Below are 7500 nucleotides of genomic sequence, written 5' to 3' on the forward strand. Positions count from 1 at the left end.
ACACACACACACACACACACACACACACACACACACACACACACACACACACACACACACACACACACACACACACACACACACACACCTGGTAGGTGCTCCTGCTGGAGTTGTTTACTTGTTTGCTAGATACTCGTGTTTACTGTAGAGAGAATAAGTGATTTCTGATTCAGTTACATGAATGTGCAGTTGACCCTTAACCTGCATGGCTCTAACCAGTGGCGGAGCCAAAGGGGGGGGGGGGGGGCAGGGGGGGCAATTGCCACCCCAACAGAGCCCTTGCCACCCCTAGTACCACCCCACTGGAAATGGTCATTTTAAGAGAAAATATGTGTTTCCTTTTGTTCATCACTTGTATATGGACCCCTCTGATAAAGCCTTGCTCACCCTTTGGCCACCCCTTGAAAAAAGTCTAGCTCCGCCACTGGCTCTAACAACACGTTCTCTGTAGTCACGACTACACACACTCTCTGTCTCTCACTCTCTCACCTTTTCACTCTTTTCACGCTGTGGCTTCCATTACATGGACCCAGTCTGCTACCCCTGAGCGACACGTCTTTACCAGCAACGCGCTAATTAACGCACGAGGAAAGAAGGGCGTGAGCATGTGACGGTGAACGCGAGCGCAAACGAGCGAGCGAGAGATAGAGACGGACGGAAAGAAAGTGAGTGGTGAGTCAGACGTTTGCAAAACAGGAACAGCAGAAGCTTGGGGCGGCGAGGGGCGTGGTCAGGGCGGAGGACTGCAAACAAAAACAAAAGCACATGAAAAACAAAACAACGTCTGATTGAACGTCTGAGTGACGTAACGAGGGAGAGAGAGAAACAGCGTCCACGGGGACCCCAAAGAATGACTGAAATAGAAAAGGGTATGAATAAAGAGGCTGAGGAGATGAAAGAACTGAACTGCATGTACACAGGTGTGTGTGTGTGTGTGTGTGTGTGTGTGTGTGTGTGTGTGTGTGTGTGTGTGTGTGTGTGCTTATGAATGATTTAGTGTTTGTGTCTGGTGTTCACACCCCTCTTTCCAGCTCTTCTCTTTATGACTTCCTCAGCGGGTCTCCATGAAGGCCCGTTAAAAGAGGAAACAGCTGAAGCTCAGACGAAACCTGTCAGGGGTGAATCTCGTCCTGCGCCTGTCACTCGGGAAAGTCCTAATGACAGGAGCGAGCGTTGAATTGTGCATGAGCTGGCTTTGAATTCCCAGGCAACTCATTGTCTCCAAGATACGCACACCCTCTGTACTTGGAAGGATTCTGCGTACCCGTTGTCATTAAGGTAAGTATTAGAATAGATGCCTTTGGTCAACTGTGACCGATACTGCTTAGCTAGTTACTTGACACGTCCACACCACACGTTGCCTCTACATAGTCAATCTTTAACAAGACATGTCTGCATGATGTCAGGTATGGGAGTTGCTCCAACCAGACACAGTATTTTATTTCAAAATAAAATATGTTAAACAGAACTCAAGCCTAGGCTAAGGCTAGGAACTCACTGGTCTGACCACCGGACGTCGAACGGTGTCAGGGGTGTTGGACGGCATCGGTGATCGACCGGCTAGCTGGTCCTCCTGGCCTGTTTTGATGACTCAAACAGCCATAAGAGTGAGGTAATGTAGACAATAACTGATTAAAATTTGTTTGTTTTTTGTTTTGATTGTTTTGACTCAATGCATTTAGGTATGTAGACGTGGCCAAGACGATCTGCTGCAGTTCAAACTGAGTATCAGAATGAGGAAGAAAGGTGATTTAAGTTAGTTTGAACGAGGTGTGGTTATTGGTGCTAGACGGGCTGGTCTGTTTATTTTATAAACTGCTGATCTACTGGGATTTTCATGCACAACCATCTCTAGGGTTTACAGATAATGGTTCCAAAAAGAGAAAATATCCAGTGAGTGGCAGTTCTGTGGGTGCAAATGCCTTGTTGAAGCCAGAGGTCAGAGGAGAATGGCCAGACTGGTTCGAGCTGATAGAATGGCAACAGTAACTCCATAACATCCGAGGCATGCAGAAGAGCATCTCTGAATACACAACATGTCAAACCTTGAGGTGGATGGGCTACAGCAGCAGAAGACCACACCGGGTGCCTGTCAGCTAAGAACAGGAAACTGAGACTCACCAAAATTGGAAGAATATTGGAAAAAACATTGCCTGGTCTGATGAGTCTCGATTCCTGCTGTGACTTTCGGATGGTGGAATTTGGCGTCAACAACATGAAAGCATGGATCTATGCTACCTTGTATCAACAGTTCAGGCTGGTGGTGGTGGTGCAATAGTGTGGGGGATATTTTCCTGGCACACTTTGGGCCCATTAGTACCAATACCGCCACAGCCTACCTGAGTATTGTTGCTGACCATGTCCATCCCTTTATGACCACAGTGTACTCATCTTCTGATGACTACTTCCAGCAGGATAACACAACATGTCATAAAGAGTGTATACAGTAATGTCATATATATAGTCATGTCATTATCTTACTATATTGAATTTTATGGAAGGACGGAACTAAAGTTGAGACGGGAATCCCCCATAATTCATTGTGCTCCTTCAAAGATGACTGCATCTTCAGGGAAGACGCAGTTTCCTTTTGAGATGACTGGACAAAGCCTCCTGTAACTCCAGGTATGGGAGAGTATACACATATTCTTCATCAGCTGGGGTCTCCGTGGCTTATGTGAGTGCAAACACAAAAGGCAGCTGATGGAAGGTGATCGTAGGTTGCTCACGGTTACCGCTAGTTCTGCTGTGGTGTTGTGCATAACATCCAATTAAGCGCTGGTCCAATTAAGCGCTGGTCATTTGAATACGTCTGATGTTTAGACAGACAAGAAGCTCCTGCATGTTGCTGTATGGTTTCTCCTATCTCGAAAGCATTATGTGTTTCTCCCCAAGGTAAAAATCAATCACAAATCTTAAATAATTCTACAGTTTGCTAGAAGAGAAATACATAGAGTCCATTACAACTGAATTTCAAGAAGTCTTCTAGAAGTCAGGTTCTAGACTGGGAGATTTGAGGCGGAAATGGGCTCAGAGTTCTAGACACCTGGGTCAGGCAGTAAGGCTTTGAGTTCTTTTCCCACCAGGTTCTATAAAAGGCTGCTGGCAAGGATCGTCCTGGTGTGCGGAGTCCAGATCTCCTGTCAGGGTAACGGCGTTTGATGGGAGATGAAAGTTAAAGCAAAAAGGTTGAACAGAGCCCACCGCAGTCGACACGCCCGCCTCCCCGATGAAAGCAGCCCAGGGCCTGATTTGGAGATCAGACGTTTGATTTCGGATGGGCGTCTGTCCGTCTCTCTCTCTCTCTCTCTCTCACGCTGCTTACCTGTCTGTCTCTCTTTCCATCTGTCATGCTCTCTCCCTTTCACCCTGTCTCTCTACGTCTTTCCCTCTTTCTCTCCCCCCTCCGCGGCAACACGCATGAACAGTCTGGCTTTGACATGAGCCATTACATTTCCAGCGAGATTGCGATTTTCTACGCACCCTCTTTGAAGGCACTGCCACATTTATCTTTGACGAGTCAGCTACGCCTACAGTGTTTTGTACAATTTGGAGCTCGGGTATTTAAAAAAAAAAAAAATCAATTATGCCTCTTGTCGCCGGGGACAACGTTACATGACAGCAGCAGGCGCGGGCGTCATGGCAACTCGGGCATTAACGACGTCTGAATTCCAGCGTTTCTCTGTCGAAGGCGAGAGGGAGGTTTACCGGCTGCAGTGGGTTCCTCCGAGAATGTCATAAGGCCCTTGAGCGGACTACAGAGAAAGAGCAGCATCAATATCCTATATCTGTTGAACAGGTCAACAGGACCCATTCTTATCCTGGAGTTATGGATCCAGGACGTGATGAAAACGTTCAGTTACACTAACTCTTCAATTACCCACCAGTGATTACAAAATGTAGCTTTACAACAGTCCAAATTGCGAAATACAGTCTGTCTGACAGTCTGGAGGATCCCAAGCCTGGTACATTAATGCATTTCCAAATCCATGCCACAGCTCAAGGAAAACCCCAACCAGCCATGTTACAGCAAAGAAAACCAGAATGAGCAGACCAGGAGGGACGGAGGCTATGCCTGAAGACCCTTCCCTAATCACTGCCTGCTCACTGCAGGTCTCAGCTCCCGTCATGTAGGAACACCGCTCTGTATTTTACCATTATAACACACCTGCTCCCGTCCTGTGGAAACACTGCTCCGTCTTTTAAGATTCTAACACACCAGCTCCAGGCCTGTTTGCCTTTAAGGTTTTAGTGTATTCCTCATCGCTGTCCCGTTATTGTTACTATTCTTGTGTGCACGTCCGATTCATTGTTTTTGTTCTTTGTCTGTTTCATTGCCTTTTAAAGAATGTTTATTAAACTCTTTTCTTAGCCCACCAGTGTTTTTCCAAGCCAGAACCTCGGATGCTCCAGAAAGCAGGTCTTCATCTACGCTGCCAGCAGTCGGCTTGGAGGACGTCGTGTTGGCACACCGGCACCACCAGCTGGACCATCATTCCTTGGACCATCAAGACTCTGAGTGACTCAGCTCCAAGGTGGATGTTCTTACTCACAAGGTGAACACTTTGTGGGGGGTTCTTCAGCATGTGCTTTATCCGGCACACAACCCCCCCCCCCCAGGTGTCCTATGGAACTTCCCAAGGTTGCTTCAATGTGTTGCTTCTCCCCAACCAATCAAAAGTCTAGGCAGGTGCAGTTGGGGAAACACTGGGAAAGGAGTTGGCGTGCTAAGATGCACTCTTCAATTCTTCAATAACCGTAGATCAGTTCATCTCTTCAGTTGGGGAGAAAAAGTCATGTGTCAGATTAAACAAACACGTGTCCCTCGAGCCCACAGATTTAGGACGCACAAGTCTGACTTCTGAAGATTGCAGTTTAGACCGGGTTTTACACTAGAAGTTTCTTCCCCCGTAGAAAGGAAAGATGGAGCACTACAACCTTTCTTATAAAACTGAGGTCAATGAGGTCATGAAGAGATTCCCAAACCTCCTGCCTGTAGAGCCAGTTGCCCCAGAGCATGGAGGGCACATTTTATCCGTTATATTGTGGAATTGATACAATCTCATTCAGAACCAGGAAGGAGTCATTACAGCCTTCATTACAGCATATGCTGCTTGTCATTGTCAACCGCTTCTCTAGGGCCTTTCTTAGGCCTGGACAATAATTTGATATCGGTATTTATCGCGATAAGAAATATTTCAATAACGGTGATATCATTTTTGCAGTAATTCAATACGAATTATTTACAGAATCTGCCGTTGACGAGCGTTTTTTTACAGAGTGCAGCTGTCAATTTGCTGCATTCAAGCACAGCTGAACACAATCGGCCTCCGTAGCCGGGCTACGCCCATGCGTATTGACATAATCAAATAGGCAGTGGCCAGATAGGCTACGCTACGCTACGGTAGGCTCAGCTCCAGAGCGGGACATTTTAGATACAAAATGAGCACCTCTGATGGCAACACACAAGTGAGTGAACACATGCTTCCACAAGTAAAAACGCAGAAGACATAATTGATAAGAGAGGGAGGACTAATTCAGTGGTGTGGAAGTGGTTTGGCTTTCGTATGTCTGGTAAACTACAGGATTCAGTTTGCTGCAAATTGTGCCGGAGATTGGTGCCGACTAGCAGCGGTAATACATAAAATCTGTTCCACCACCTCAAGCAGTTCCACTACATAGAATATTCTGAGAGTCAAAAAATGAGGCAAAAACGTTCAAGCCAACCTGTTCCTCAAACATCGCCAGCATCTGTGTCAACCAAAGAGAACCCCAGCAGACACCCCTGGTTGCATTCATTGGCGAAAGGGGGTCGCCCCCTCAATGTAAATAATAAGACCCATTTATTTTACAACAATCACTACATGGCACCACCTCGGCCGCTCAACAATCGTTACCAACGCCCCCCCCCCCCCCCCCCCCCCCGCTCAACAACTTACATTCGCCACCCCGAAATTTTCTGACGCCCCCTCACTGTATATGTTCTGGCGTCGGCCCTGTATGGGTGTAACCGCATTGGGCAGCAACCTGTTGGGAAAAGAAGTTTTATCGCCAGTCGCTTGTTTTTTTTTTTTTTAGTTTGAGAAACACTGCACTAACTTAACCTATTACAGCAGTGGGTGCATATATTTCGTGGCTATTTTTTATTTGTTTTATACATATATACACAGCTTTGTTGTGTGCAATGCAGGCCTGCTATATAGTTGTTGCTTGCTATGTCATAATAATTTTATTAAGCATTATACCTTGCATTTGGTAAATAAATTGTTGCAGCTGGGGTGATCTGTGTTGTACATGACTAAAGAGAATTGCACTTCACCCTAGACACTAGCTTTTGCTTAGTACTTGAGTGGCCTATAGTTATGACCAAGTTTTTCAAACCCCATTTAAGTGATTTTGTAGGCTATTAATTATTTCCTAATTAGCTTAAATTGATTGCATTAAACAAATAGATATTCTTTCAATTAAATCTTGCTGCACCAAGTGTGGGATTTTTAGCTGTAAATTAATAAGAAAATGTAGTTAAAATATAAATAAAACTACAATTTTTTTTCTTTCTGCCAGAGAAAGTTAACAGAGACAAGCGAGTAGACCGAGCAATTGGGGTCTGTAAAAAGCTTGTGGCTACCTTCTGTTATTTATATTGATTAAGTCTAGAGGTTTGTTAATTTGACAGGTATGTCATGTTCATTTTATGAATATGAAGGCTTCTTTATTCTTTATACTGGTTGAAACACTTTTGTTTTAATATGTTCAATTTGTTTAATAATAATAAGTAAAAGCCTCTGTTTTAATTTAAAGTGAAAGGTATTTATATTGATGATGCCTGGATATCGATATATCTAGGTTTATGTTTGGCAGGGATGTCATGTTTTTGTTTGTATATGTAGGCTATATACAGATAAAAGTGATCACTGATGTATTTAACACTTTATTTCTAAAGCATTATATTGTTTTTGTGGGAGAAGGTTTCAAAGACTTCAGTTACATTTTTAGACTGTAGTAGAAACAGACTTCCATTGTAGGGATACTTGGCAGTTTTTCTGAGGCCTTCAAAGCATTTATATCGATATCGGATTTATATCGTATCGACCGAAATTAAGGAATATATCGCAATATACATTTTGGCCATATCGTCCAGCACTAGCCTTCTGCCTCATACAGGTCTCCCTGCTGAACACCAGACGGCAGACCTTCTGATCCGATGTGTCTTCCTACAGTTCTGGATGATAGAAGGCAGAACATCAGATCTGGGTGTTAATGTGAGTTTTGCGTCAGGGCACCACCCTGAGTGCAACAGTCAGGGCTGGACCAAGAACTTGGCTGCCGTGTGTGTAGGTACTGACTACACTGGCAGGGGGACCGATGTAGGTTTCTTGAGCCGACTATGCTTAGAACTGTCTTGTTCACTACTCCACTGGGCCTCTTCTGTTTCAGTGCTAACTCAGTTAGCCGCCAGTGGAACTCTGAAAGCGAGGCAGTTTCAGCAGCTGAAGGGTA

The 7500-nt window shown here is 45.0% G+C and overlaps 1 protein-coding gene and 1 long non-coding RNA gene across 3 annotated transcripts in view; one reads left to right on the forward strand and one right to left on the reverse strand.

Moving 5' to 3' along the window:
• tspan7 (tetraspanin 7) overlaps nt 1-7500 on the reverse strand; it is a 36730-nt gene that overhangs the window by 12806 nt on the left and 16424 nt on the right. The window lies entirely within an intron of this gene.
• Nucleotides 1062-5891, forward strand: LOC143485625 (uncharacterized). Its single transcript, XR_013122953.1, has 3 exons — nt 1062-1278; nt 1467-1612; nt 4373-5891. It is a non-coding gene; the product is annotated as an uncharacterized LOC143485625 (long non-coding RNA).

This window comes from Brachyhypopomus gauderio, unplaced genomic scaffold (assembly GCF_052324685.1).
Source record: "Brachyhypopomus gauderio isolate BG-103 unplaced genomic scaffold, BGAUD_0.2 sc37, whole genome shotgun sequence".
Taxonomy (NCBI): Eukaryota; Metazoa; Chordata; class Actinopteri; order Gymnotiformes; family Hypopomidae; genus Brachyhypopomus; species Brachyhypopomus gauderio.